This window comes from Salminus brasiliensis, chromosome 6 (genome assembly GCF_030463535.1).
Source record: "Salminus brasiliensis chromosome 6, fSalBra1.hap2, whole genome shotgun sequence".
Classification (NCBI taxonomy): Eukaryota; Metazoa; Chordata; class Actinopteri; order Characiformes; family Bryconidae; genus Salminus; species Salminus brasiliensis.
The window spans coordinates 15,320,721-15,331,680 of NC_132883.1; the positions used below are offsets into that span (position 1 = coordinate 15,320,721).

At 37.4% G+C, this 10,960-nt stretch overlaps 1 protein-coding gene across 2 annotated transcripts in view; it reads right to left on the bottom strand.

Annotated features, from left to right (window-relative positions):
• sema3gb (sema domain, immunoglobulin domain (Ig), short basic domain, secreted, (semaphorin) 3Gb) overlaps window positions 1-6,415 on the bottom strand; it is a 56,351-nt gene extending 49,936 nt beyond the window's left edge. For both annotated transcript variants that reach the window (XM_072681808.1, XM_072681807.1), the window contains exon 1: window positions 6,062-6,415. The gene's annotated coding sequence lies outside the window, so the exon portion shown is untranslated. The remainder of the gene's footprint in view (window positions 1-6,061) is intronic.
• Between the last annotated feature and the right edge of the window lie 4,545 nt (window positions 6,416-10,960).

Consider the following 10,960-nt stretch of genomic DNA (forward strand, 5'->3'; position numbering starts at 1 on the left):
AACGTGAAAACACAAGCGGGGCAGAATTTGTTCCACCAACGGCTGGAGATGAAATGGGGATTGCAGCGAGACAGTACTTATTAGAAAAGTGGCACCCTGCCATCTCTGCAGCGGTATCACTAAATTATCACTTGTGCCCCCACTTCCCCCTCCTCTTGACCCCCAGAGTCAGTGCTTGGCCCCCGGCTGACCCCCACCAGCGCCAAAGAAGCTGTCATGACAACCGTCTCAAGAGGCCTGTTGTATTTGTGGAGAGCAACAAGCGTGTGTATGAGTAAGTCCGTATATATGCGTGCATGTGTGTGTGTGTGCGTGGGGAAAAGGGGCAGCCTGGCAACTGGTTGAAAGCAGAGCCATAGATGACAAATGAGAGGCAGAGAGTGTCGGTGAAGTGATGATGAATAAAACCCAGGCAAGTATCTAAATGAGTATCAGGGCAAGCAAATCCATCTGACTCCAGCCCGGCCTGAGTTCAGAGGCAGAAAGTAGATTTAAAGCCTTAAAAGGCTCTGCTTAAAATGAAGGGATCAGAATATCTGCTGAATTTTTCATTTCCAGCAGCGAACTAAAGTAGCACAAATATGCCACAAATGTGATTAAAGGTGGTGGGGAAGGTGAAATAAAGTTTAGAAAAGCAGGAACATCTCATAATTAGCTTAGAATGTATGAGGAGCCTCTAAATGTGATATCAGAGAGACTGCTAACCATCACAGGAGCCGAGAGAACAAGCAGCCCTGTGACCAGGATGATGAAAAGTGCTCCGGGTTAAAGCTTGGAACTATTTGTGAACATGTTTCTGCAGCTATAAATATTCCTTATCATGTCTCTGAAAAATGTTAAGGAAAACTAGCCTGATGAATCTTCATGAAACTTGTGGAAGCTGCTGCTCATGAAGGCGATTCCTTATTTTAACTCCCATAATCCGTTTATCATAAAGACCTTTAGGGTCCTGAAAATGTCACAAACTGCAACTCTCACCTGTTCTTAAGAAAATAAACAGGTGGAACATGCAAATGTGCATGAAAATGAACTATACATTTACTGCGACTAAAAAATAAGTTCTTAAAAGGTTCTTTTTTCCCCTCAAATGTATGTGGACACTTCTACTAATGAATGCATTCAGCTACTTTAAGTTGCACCAATCGCTGACATAGATGTACACATGTACAGCTTGTCTACTTCCTGTTGAGAAGTACTGACAATAGACTAGAACTCTCTGGAGCAGATCAACATAAACATTTGTGAACAGAACAAACATAAAACATTATATTTAAAGCCTTTTAAAGCTTAATTCAGAATTTACTAGATTTACTGCCCTGCATTTTGGCAAATGCATTTACCACAGTGAAGGAGTCTAATAGCTAATTTATACTAAAGCTTTTTGCTTTGTTTATAAGACTGACCTAAGCTGTTCAAGTTTATCTTTTATTTGTTTCAGCAAATGCTTAATTCCTGTTGGTGGGGGGGGGGCTATTTCTGATTCTCTGTCTTCGGGTATATAACAGTATCCATAATGAAATAATATTCATATTTGCATGTTACTGCGATATGGTAACATCCCATGACTTAATTAATGACATTGGTTTCATGCTTTGATTTTCTGATTTATTTACTAAACCAAAATAGGAAGAAGAAAAAAAATCATATATATATATATATATATATATATATATATATATATATATATATACATATATATATATATATATACATATATATATATATATATATATATATATATATATATATATATATATATACACACATACACATACATATATATACACATATATACACACACATATATATATTTGTTGAATAATCTGCTAATGAGACTAGGTGGGAGGAGCCTGTCACACAACGTGAAGGTGTTAATCAGCTTTGGTTGTTTGCAAACTTTAGGGTTCAAGCAAAGCAGATGAATCATAATTAATTAAGGAATGATAATTAATAAAATGCATGTTATGCCCACTGTCACATTTTTCTTTCAATGCATTTTACACCCCTACTAACTACAAGCCTGTATGAAAAACTGGGGTAAATATTTCAAATGCAGTCTGGCATTAATCATTTAAGAGGAGCAATAAAATCAGAAATAAAAGGCAGCACGTAGAGACTGTCCACATCTACAGCAGAGTACCACCAGAAAACGTGAAATTTTCTTGGCAAACAAAGCAAACATCACACAAATATCATGGCATACAGCATCTCGCTTAAGCTGTCTATGATTGACAGGATAAATATTTCACAAAGCTTGTCAGTGATATCACAACATGGACTGGTGAGCTTAACCAGATAGAGCAAAGTCCTGAGGGCAAGATGCCTCTGTATTGATTTTCCCCTCACTTTATTCTTCAACCGATTTTAGCTGTATCAATAATTGATGAGACAGCTTCGCTTCACTACGCTCTCTGGATTCCACTGAATTTCTGTCTTCTGCATTTTATGATTAATGTCAATATAGTGGCGCAAATTCTACACAGATGCGACAATGTCATTCATGTTCCAGGGCCTGTCAAGCATTTCAGACGGTACAATCTGATTGATGAGCTGGATCATTTTTGTTCGCAGAAAGAATTTCTGCTTTAATCTTGTTCACACCAGCATGTTATGTGTTGTCTTGCCGGAAAACAAAAAGCTTTTGCCTTTCTCTTATTTTACTGTTTTCTAAACTTTAAAGTTCAACAATTAGTTAGATGATATTATTAAAGGGCTACAATTTTTAAGGTGTGCAGTTTGAAAAGAGTGTTTAAGCTTATCTGACATTGATTATGGCTTAAAAGCAGTATATAAAACTAACAGCCAAAAGCCAGAAAAAAAAAGGAATGGATGTAATGGATAGTGAAATCTTGAATATCGGCATTAGCCTTTAAATAAGATATTTTAATGAATGCCCTTCGTTTAAGATGGTCTTCCAAAAGTACCATGCGCAAACTACTCAAATAGTTTCAAAACATAAAATAAAAATTAAGTTTAAAATCATCAGTGTGGCCAGTGTAAACATTTGGAACATCTGAAGGCTTATCTGAAGATTATTTCTGACCTCAGACTCAGACTGTGATTAGCAATTCAGACTTGAGACATGTAACCAATTGTATTTAAGAACTGTCAGCTAAATCAAATTTCCCAGCTTTATAAATTCTTTGACTTTTCAAATGTTAACACTCAGCAAACATGGGCTCCTCTAAGCAAATGTCTAAAGGTTTGAAAATGAATTGTTGCCTGCAAAGCTGGGATGGACTATAAGAGGACGGCTAAGAGCTTTCAGCTTGCAGTTTCTACAGTTTGGTCTGTTATTAGGAAATAGCAGTTCAGATGAAGACACTTTTGACAAAAGAATAGCTCATTTGCTGACAAAAAGGCCAATCTAAAAATGGTGGTGGTGCACTGTTTCACTGTGCAGTGTTGCTTACAATAACATAATCCTCTTGGAAGAGACAAATCTAGAAAAGCCAGATGAATTCTGGAAACAAGTTTTGTGTCAAATACAACACAAGTCAATGTAAAACAGAACTCTTTGGCTGCAAAATGAAACTGCATTTCATGAAAAGAACACCTTGCCAACTGTGAAGCATGGAAGTGGATCTAACATGCTCTGGGGTTGTTTTGTCACCAGTGGCATTGGCGGTACTGCATGGGTGGATTGAAAAAATGGATTCCAGACAATACCAGCAAATCCTGGATTCAAATGTCAACCCATCTGTAAAAGGCTAAAGCTATAAAGAGGCTGGAGTCTATAACAGGATAAAGATCCAAAACATACCTCAAAGTCCACCATAGACCTATAGCCTTAGACCTAGACACCATAGCCTTCTAGAAAGGCTAGACTTGTGAAAAGATCTTAACATAAAAATATCTCAGAACTGGAGGTAAAAAGAGAGGGGAAAATGTGTTTGCAAGCTGGGATTTCTGCTAAAGGCCTGTCTACATTTGACTGCACAAGCCAAACTGATCATTTTAGTGCATTAGGTTTTGACGGATAGAAAGGTTGTATTTACTACTTCGCAAGTTACTAAAAGAAACGTACTACATATGTCATTTGCCTAAAGGTGCACAAGCCTGTACATACATCTGTATATGCAAAATGCAAAAGTTTGAGCAACACTGGTCAAATTATATATTTTTGTTTATGTTGATTTTTTTAAGTGAACATCAAGTAGGTACAGTAGGTCACAAGTAACAGTAGCCACATATAACCTCACATTTATATTAGAGTGAGTAACTACAATTACTGGCTCTTCATGTAAAATCATGCAATTTTGCTATTTTGCAAGTGTAAAATGTCGCTAATCTCCACTTTGCCGGGCAGGGGTTCAGATGGTCAAAAATAGCAAGGTTGCAAAATAGTAACCTTACAGGAGCATGAAAAAAATACTTTACTGTAACTTTAAATGGAAGTAAATTGTAAAAAAAATTGTTAAAAAAAAAATCATGGACTATCTGACAACGTAAAAAACAACTGCCAGATTCAAACCATGTCAAAAAGTGAAATACACTTGGGAAATTGCAAAATTGATGATTTTAAGTGAAAAGCCAAGAATTCTAGTTCATTCATTATAATGTTAATGTTAGGCTAAATGTGGCCACTGTTACTATTGTAACCTTCTGTACCTACTTTATGTTGTGTTGTGCTACAAGCGGTTTAGTCATTTCAGACAATACATGCTACGAATGGCAATTCCAATTTTATATTTTATAACTCCAATATCCCCTCCAGCGATTGGCTTGTTACCAGGTCTGTGCCATCACTGATATAAGAAGAGCTAAATAAAATAAGGCAAAACCTAATAGTAGAAAAGTTCCACCCAAAATGTTGTTGATTAAAACCTGGGCGCTGAGGTCAGCCTTTAATTTAATGAGCCTATGCTTAAGCTCCAAAAGCTTCAAACAGTTCAGGTACTGCTGAGCTATAGTTAGACAGAACCTTCCCTGTACTTTCCCCACACTACCATCTAACTATTCATCTGTTCACGGTCGTGTTTCAGCAAACTGGTTAAATGGAGAGTGGAGCGCTCAGGTTGTCAGAGTGATAGACTTCAATAGAAGCCCATCTATTACTATAGAGAGTGAAGGACACTCAGTCAGAACAACTGAAATCATCTGAAAACCACTGAGAGGTCTGTCATGTGTTCAGCATTTTCAAGTGCATCAACATACTGGGCATACTGGCATGGGCTGCTCAGTGGTGTGGTGTGAGGTCAGGCTAATAACTTATTCAGTTCAGTAGGTACATTTATGAATGAATGCCAGTTCATATGTTGCATGCAACGTTCAGCAGCCGGTCACGGATCAGCATATGCAGGCTGATCACAATTCTGATCATATTCTGATCATATTCTGATCACAGTTCTGATCATATTCTGATCATATTCTGATCACAGTTCTGATCATATTCTGATCACAGTTCTGATCATATTCTGATCATATTCTGATCACAGTTCTGATCATATTCTGATCACAATTCTGATCATATTCTGATCATATTCTGATCACAGTTCTGATCATATTCTGATCACAATTCTGATCATATTCTGATCATATTCTGATCATATTCTGATCATATCTGACGGATCAGAGAAAAGCAAAGCGTTTAACTTCTACGCTTTTAACTTTAAATACATAATGCATAACCACTTCAGCCAAAGCAGGGAGTAAATGATTCATGGGTTGCGTTGACAAGAACACGTTATGTGCATTTCGACATTTTTATGGCTTTGGAGGAGGATGGGATTGGGGGGGGGGGGGGGGGGGGCTCAACTTCTCAACGCTTCCTTTTGACTTGATTGATTCATTGATTTATTTTTACAGTTCCACCTTAAATGGTGCAGGAGTTGCATGCCTGACACTGCAACGCCGGTTAAGGAGGAACGGGCAGGTTTATTAAAGGGCAGTCACAGGTTTAACTAACGTTAGCCTGCGCCCCAACAGCTGACATAAACAGTACCCAGACATGCAGCCTAGCTGTAAATTCAGCATTCCTGTGTCATATAGCTAGCTCAGTGACCCCAAGCTCGTCCTGAACTCAATCAGTTCAGTCAATTCTGTAGGAAAAGTGACTCACTTGTATCACAGGTAGCTAACTAACTCCAGTCGGGCTCGTTAGGCGTTACATTCCGTGGTGCTGTCCAGAGAGCTCCATAAACTGAGGAGGTTTTTCCAGGCGAGCACAAAAAAACACCGTCACACACCCGCCGCGTTTATGTCCATTTGATGCTGGATCCTCACCGGCTTTCTCCTCTCGCCTGACACGAGTTCCTCAAGTTTCTCCACTCGACTCTTTAAGTAAAAGTACTTCTCGTAAAACAGCAGCCTCGCGAATAAGCTTGTGGGGGCTCTGCTGTTACATGTCCATCTCCAAACCGCCTTCTGGAAAAAAAAGTCCGTGAGTGCTCCAGAGACACAGAGAGCTGGTGGCTGTATGAGTCCAGTCAGGTGTGTGTGGGTTGTGTTGTAGCTCCACCGCTGCCACTCCTGCTCTAGGCTCCCTCCCTCCTCCACTCCCTCCCTCCTCCAATCAGGGAGTTAACCACATCCATGCCAGACTGAGGAGGAGAAACGTGGCCTAATAAAACGAGCCTCACCCCCAGACTGAAGACCTCAATTAGGTTAATCCCCAGTCAAGAGACTCGCTCTCTCAATGAATCTTTTAGTGCAAAAGCCGGTCATTATAACCCGCTCACGACTTCCCAGTGGCTCCACTGACTTTAATATTATTAGCAGCTTTGAACTTGGCTCAAGGGGTCGTGGTGCTCATCTTAGGGTCTATGAAGTTTGAATGGACGTTTCATGTTCAATACCCTGAACATGGATTATTAGCTGTATTACCTGCTGAACACTATTAACCCTAGGATGGATGACCCCCGAAACTTCTCAAATGTGTTTGTATGAGAGATGTCACTTTTTTGGATTATGTATTTTGGCTATTCTTGAAGACGAGGCTACCACATCTCACACAATTGCTATATAAATAGTGTTAGACCTATATAAGAATGGAATAGCTGTATATACACAAAATGTACATGATACAGAAATGAAGAATTAACAGTGGATATAATAATAATAATAATAATAATAACCATCAGGGTCTTTTTTTAAATTATTATTATATATATATTTTTAAATAAGTGATATATGTACAATGAAAAGTCCTGTGTATGATACCATGTGTGTGTGGACTTATCCTAGATACACTAACGTTTGATAGCTAGCTGCTGTTAACTTACTGTTTACTAGCCTAATCTAATCTAATTTAGAATATCTGATTTTCTATTATTTCATTACAAAAAGCTTTTAAAAAGCGATAAAATGGTCATTTAAATTAAAATTCTAGTAATACTCTTCTAGTATAACAATGACTTAAAGTTAAAATATTTCGGTCCATGTCCCTAGTAATATCTATAATATCTAATCCACAGAGGGCCGGTGTGGCTACATTTGATTCCGGCTAAGGAGGAGCTCAACAAGAGGTCAACTTTAAACAGCGTTCTGTTCACTGTCCACCCTGTTGCTTCTCACAGTCCCATAATCAATAAAGACATGTGAACCAGTAGCACTGCAAGGTGTCAAGCTGACCCTGTTGCACAGATGAGGTGGTATACTTTGAAGCACAAGCAGTTTCTCATCATTCTCATACAGCTTAGTTTTCTGTATCTGTATTTCTCCCAGAGCTCTACAGGCATCTTGTGTCATTTTCATTTTCAGGTGCTTTTCAGAGTTTGCAGTTAGTTATTGAGCTGCATCAGGTGAAGTAAGGGAGCTTAGAAATATGCATAGTGTGGAGTCCCCAGGACTGGAATTGAGGTCATGCTGGTTATGTTATGGGTATGTACTGAATGACATTTCATGAATACATTAATACATATCAAGTCTTGGCCATTTGCTGTCTTTTTAATGTATAAACCAGTTCCCTGAAATTGAGGGGCTGTGTCTGAAAAGGGCTGTAAGTCCTGTACTGGTTTCAGCCAGTAAATGTTTCCCACTAATCCAAAGAACACTGTAAATTGGCAAGTGGTTATTGTCATATTTCTCTATAGCACCACTGCCTTTAATAAAGTTCATGGCTAGTTAAAGATAATAAAGAGCTGTTAGTTCTACTTTACAAAATTCACTTTATTTACAGGTGATTTAATTGCATTTATTAAGTACATAGTTCTTATTCAGCATCTCAGAAGCTAAACAGTTGCGTGGAATTGCCTGGTATAACATCCGTGTTAGTAAATTCAACATTCATTTCTTTGTGTAAATCTGGATCCTTAGATTTAGATCCAAAACATGTTGACATGTACCAACTAATTTTTACAAAATTATGTATAATACAAATAATAACTGTAATACACAGCAATAAAAAGTGTATAGCATTCTCATACATATAAAATGCTGCTCGGAATGATTCCCAACATATTTAAAGAAAACCTTTACTGATATAAAGAGAGGACAAATGAACATAATTCATATTATAGATGTAAAAAGAATGCATAATAAGGAATTAAATAAATACATTTATTGTATGTACAAAAAAATTACATTAAGATGACAACTGATCAAATACTGTAAGAAATAAACAAGTTTTAAACTAGTAATGGTTAGCGCTGATCAATAAATCATTAATAGGCAAAAAACATCCAAATTCATGTTGCCAGTCTCTCTGAGCTTCATCCATTGCGCATTTAATAAACCAGCCATTGAATGCCTTGATACCTAATTTCAAACAGAGCTTGTTCAACATTCTAAAACACACGAAGGCTCTACAACATTAAAGTCCTTTGACTTTTAGAATTATTAATAAAAGAAGATGGCAGCAAGTGCACCGATAAAACGGGTGTAATATGGTCTCTCTTTTCAGCAGCATTTGGCTGCAGTTTTATAAACATGTCATGTAAATTCTAATCTCTCTGTAGATGCATATGTTAATCTCCCTTTGTTCCAGCTGCTGCTAATGCATTTCTGAGCTGAGATTTTTTTTTAAAGTGGAGTAGTTATCATTTGTGTTGTGAATGTTAATGTTAAGGTTTTTGAAAGCTAATACTCCCCTGCTTGCCCTCAGGGCAGAAATCCCAGTAGCATTGGGGTATACAACCCTCTTTCTGCGTGGAGCACCTCTGAGTTTTGTGATGAATAAAAGAAAACCCTGCAAAATACTGCAATGTTTCCTCACTCCTAGAAATTATTTTATGGAAGGTTTATATATAAGGCTGCGTTAACAATTCCACGTGGTATTAAATATAGCATGTCACCCCATTGTGCATGTAACAGTACTCTAAATTAGTACATGCCATATATGCTATTCTCCTTACTCACACTACAACTAGATTCACTAATTCATCTAATCCTTTTCCTCTATGTAATAGTAATGTAAACATTACACAGATTCTATATTAAACAGTACATTTTAAACAGTACAATAGTACAGTAGTTAAGTTAATATATATATATAGTATTTCTTATTTTGTATATATTTGTGTTCGTTTTTACTACCGTGAGGGACCATGCACTCACCCAATGTGATATGACAATAATAATAATTTAATTAGATTAAAGAAATAGAAAGGACCATTTTAGATTGAGCTGTTGAAGCAGATTTGATCTTGATATGATTTTACCTTCTGGGATATTTTAGATGGAGTAGAACCAGAATGCAGTAATGATGCCACCTGTGAGCTGTAGCATAGCTTTGGGTGGATCCATAGTGACCTGGCCACCTTAATTATTGTATTATTATTTTTTTGTTTCTACTTATGCAATTAACTACTTAAATGGCCAGAGGCCCACTGGCAGGTGGAAGGTTTATTACACCCTTCTATTACCATTGAATAGATCCTTTGTACAGAAGTCCCTATAGTTACTGAAAAAGATGCCGTACTGTGTAATAAGGCTTGGAGTGTTAAGGGGTCAAATCATGGGCAACTACAATAATAATGTAATGTCAGATCCATAAGTATTCGGACAGTGACATAGGTTTTGTAATATTGCCTCTGTACACTAAGTGTAGACTTTCAGCTTTAATTTAAGGGGTTTAATAAAAATTGCATCACCTAGTTAGCCGTTCTTTTCTGCAAAGTCCCTCCATTTTCACCCATTTTAAATGTAATTAGACAACTAACATAATTATAATACAATTACACATAACTAACATAATTATATTTCAATTGCTGCTTGTTTGTGGGTGTTTCTGCCCAAGATGCTGTTGGGTTACTTGAATGCGGTGTATTTTGGGTCATTATCCATCAGTACGGTGAAACACCAGCCTATCAGTTTGGCAGCAGCACATGTGGTTCTATACACATTAGAATACATCAAGCTATTTGTCATTATATTGATAGGCATGTTATTATATCATCATCACCAGTGACCTTCAGTGCAATTCATTGGCAGCCATGCCTATGCCATAGCTGCATTTCCATCATGTTTGACAGATGATGTAGCATGGTTCGGATCATGAACCCTACCTTCTCCATACTCAATCACTGTTCGATAATGTGCCATGTGTCATTCCTAAATCACACTATTATGAAATGTGGATTCAATTCTTTTCTATAATGTTTTAAAGAATTTTAAGTCTCACAAGCGAGTCTCGATGCGCATACACAGACTGAGCTGATTAACTAATACATTTAATTTTGACCTGTTTGGATTGCACCATGGCAGTCATCACAACTGCAGTGGAATGACATTGAATGAGACACAGATAGTCACATAAAAAATAAAAGAGAAGATATATAACCTGAGAATGTATAATTCTGCTGCTGCTTTAAAATAATTATTGCAAGCACATGTTAATGTAGTACCTAATGTTTCCTGTTGTTGTTCTGATTCTAATTCCAGTTTTCAGTCCATTTTGACACTCAAATTGAGCATTAATCATTAAAGCAGCATTATGCAAGAATTGGTAGGTTTTGCTCCTGGGCTCCCTCTACAAGTGGGGAGTGTAATTTACTTTTGCTCCACTACTCCACACAAATCC